The sequence below is a fragment of the Benincasa hispida genome, chromosome 8 (assembly GCF_009727055.1).
Source record: "Benincasa hispida cultivar B227 chromosome 8, ASM972705v1, whole genome shotgun sequence".
Taxonomy (NCBI): Eukaryota; Viridiplantae; Streptophyta; class Magnoliopsida; order Cucurbitales; family Cucurbitaceae; genus Benincasa; species Benincasa hispida.
Genome location: NC_052356.1, coordinates 53320669 through 53323656, shown reverse-complemented (window position 1 = coordinate 53323656; position 2988 = coordinate 53320669). Strand labels below are relative to the sequence as shown.

Genomic DNA, 2988 nt, shown 5'->3' with positions numbered 1-2988 from the left:
TATCCAGAACCTCCCTATACTCGCGCGAGCGATGTCATTGAGAGTATAAACAAATAAATATAAGTTGTGTTAGTATAAGCAATTTATAAATAACGAAAGAAATGAATTCAACCCATAAACAACTTCCATAGCTGCACAATAGTCATTGTAATGATCCCAAATTTCAATACTAAACTAAGGAACATTACCTATTTTAACCTATAACTAACTTTATAACTCTGATATTTTAGAAAAAAATTTGGCAACATAACAACATTACCACAACAATACAAAAAATTTTTACTTTAACACCTGTACAAAGAAATGCACTTCCAACAATATTCAAACAACAATCTTCTCTCAACAGAACAAACAACAGAAACAACAATGATTTACAAAAAGTCGGATCTGATTACTCACTTGACTTCAAATCTCAAAAATTGTCACACGGGCATTCGATCTTATACCTCCAAATTCATGGACTCAGTTCCTATCAATGAAATGAAAAGCCAAAAAACAAAAACTCAACAAAGTTCAAAATTCCATCAATCCAAACAAATATCACAATTTGTATTCAGTTATCCTATCCCAGTCTGTCATAAAGCAAAAGATTATAACAACATTGGTTAATCACAATATTCAGTAATCCTAACGCAACATTGGTTAATCACAATATTCAGTAAAGATTGAATATCATGTACCAGTTTCACTATCTACTTCTATGTCTGCTGTATTAAGTTCTTCTAGGTTCTGCAATCCATCATTATAATTCAAGTTATTGCTCAGAAGACAAAATAGAACAACTGCTATATATTATGTATGAAAATTAAACATTTTCCTCGCTGAAAATCAGTAGGAAAAAGTATAATATTTATGTTATATGCCTTTATTTCTTGTTATTTTACCTAGGCAACAGTTGGCACAGTGGTAAGATCAAACTCATCAGTGTTCAGGGTCGATGGGTATACAAATATTACCTGTGGAATAAAAAGGTTTACACGTTATATAAAAATTCAATTCAATTAATGCCAAACAAAAAGAGGAGCAAATTCATCAGTTGCATCAATACATGCAACCATAGAACATATTTCATTTTCTTCATGCTGATTCAAATAGGAAAACATTTGCTTCTTCCAACATCTGAATTTAGTTTATATGCACAGTTATCCAAATTATTCCCAAAGCTACAGCCATAGAACATATTTCATTATAATTATTCATGAACAGATTTCTTCATGCCCTTCCAGAAGTGCACAATATTGCCCAACTGCAACACCCATTCTTCATTCGGGCATATCGTGAGGGCATGAGAAATTGATTTCAAATGCATCCTGACGAGCGAGACGTAAATATTGGATGAAATGAACCTATTCTTGGTATTTAACACAATAAAGGAGTTGTAGACAGTGATCTTACAACTCTAGTTTGTTCAACTCGATCGATAAATTCTTCCCAAGTAGCTTACAACTCCACATTAAATTTTCATGTAACGTGTGATTCTACTTTTATATGGAATAACATACATCAGCATTCAAAGTTTACCTGTAGGGCGGTTGGTGGAACTGAAAAAGGAAAAATTTTCGACAGAGAAGTGGATTTGGTCGATGACACGACAGATAAGTGGATTTGATCGATGGACAACGATAGATTTGGTCGATTGGTCGACGACACGGTGGAGAAGTGGATTTGGTAGATGACACGACAAAGAAGTGGATTTGATCGACGGAGAACGATAAATTTGGTCGATTGGTCGACGACACGGTGGAGAAGTGGATTTGGTCGACGACGACGGACAGATCTAGTCGATTTGGTCGACAAAGAATGGACAGATCTGGTGATTTGGTCAACGACACAGTAGAAAAGTGGATTTAGTCGACGGCGAACGTGTAGGAATGTATCGACAGCAGCGGAAGCACAAGGAACATCTAGGCACTCAAATTCACTAATTTTAGCAAACTATAAAGCATGCTTTTGCAGAAAAAAAAATGAATTTCAAGACATACCTCTTGTAGAAATTCTTCAAAGCTCCTTCACTAACTGCTATCTTCTCCAAATATTGTTGTAGACCACCTCAAGATCTTTTCCACTATTCTTTTGGTGCTCTAGATTGAGTTATGGGACTCAAAACAAGCTTGAATCAAGGGTAGAAGGAGAAATGCTCACTGCAGAAAATCAGCTGAAGAACTCTTTCTTCAAATCAGTTTTTCTCTCAAAATCTCTATAGATTGCATGCCCGATTTTCACTCCAATCTTTTCATTATATTGCAGATCAACATGCAAAGAAAAGAGTTATATGAGTTGCAGCTCATGCTTGGAGAAGACAAGGCCAAGATAATGACATTTGAGTGAGCTACTTAGGTGATGGAGAATGGAAAAACTTCTTTTTCCATTTTGTGTGTATTGTTTTCCAATTTTTCAATTTTATCTAAAAATCAAAATTTGATTTTAAAACTCTATTTTTATTCTAAAAAAGAAAATTTAATTAATTTCATAAATTAATTATTAAATAAAACTTAATTAATTTAATATCAAATATTAAATTAATTTTAACACATATTCATCTTTATATATTTAAATCATATTTAAATATATAAATTTTCCTATTTCATTTAATTCTAAAATTAAACATATAATTATATCTTATATAATTACTAATTCCCTTAATTCTAATTTAAACGTTTCAAATTAACTCATCATGCTATTTTAGAGCTAGTTTGTTATGAGCTAGTAAGGGGACCTCGCGGACCTATAGGTCATGGGTTCCAACGATCCGAGATTAATTGACTATACTCATTAGACCAAATTAATCCTCATTCGTTAACTAATGGGTCACCCCACTAAAGCCCATAGTTGCACTCCTCTCACTGTAGATATATTATGTCCATATGATTTAACCATAATCAGCAAGTCGACCCTTCACAGTTCGTAATAACGACTGGGTCAAATATCTGTTTTACCCCCGAGATTAAGTCATATTTCTTAAGTCCCTACTGATCCTCTAATGAACAA

At 33.3% G+C, this 2988-nt stretch overlaps 1 long non-coding RNA gene across 3 annotated transcripts; it reads right to left on the bottom strand.

Moving 5' to 3' along the window:
• On the bottom strand, positions 1-2040 carry LOC120083889. 3 transcript variants are annotated; one of them, XR_005483575.1, is made up of 4 exons: positions 1522-1772; positions 885-956; positions 681-729; positions 1-469 (listed from the first exon to the last, which is right to left on the bottom strand). It is a non-coding gene; the product is annotated as an uncharacterized LOC120083889 (long non-coding RNA). The 3 variants fall into 3 exon arrangements; XR_005483576.1 differs by lacking the exons at positions 681-729; positions 1522-1772 and adding an exon at positions 1983-2040; XR_005483577.1 differs by lacking the exon at positions 1522-1772 and adding an exon at positions 1983-2035 and having other exon boundaries at positions 1-729.
• Between the last annotated feature and the right edge of the window lie 948 nt (positions 2041-2988).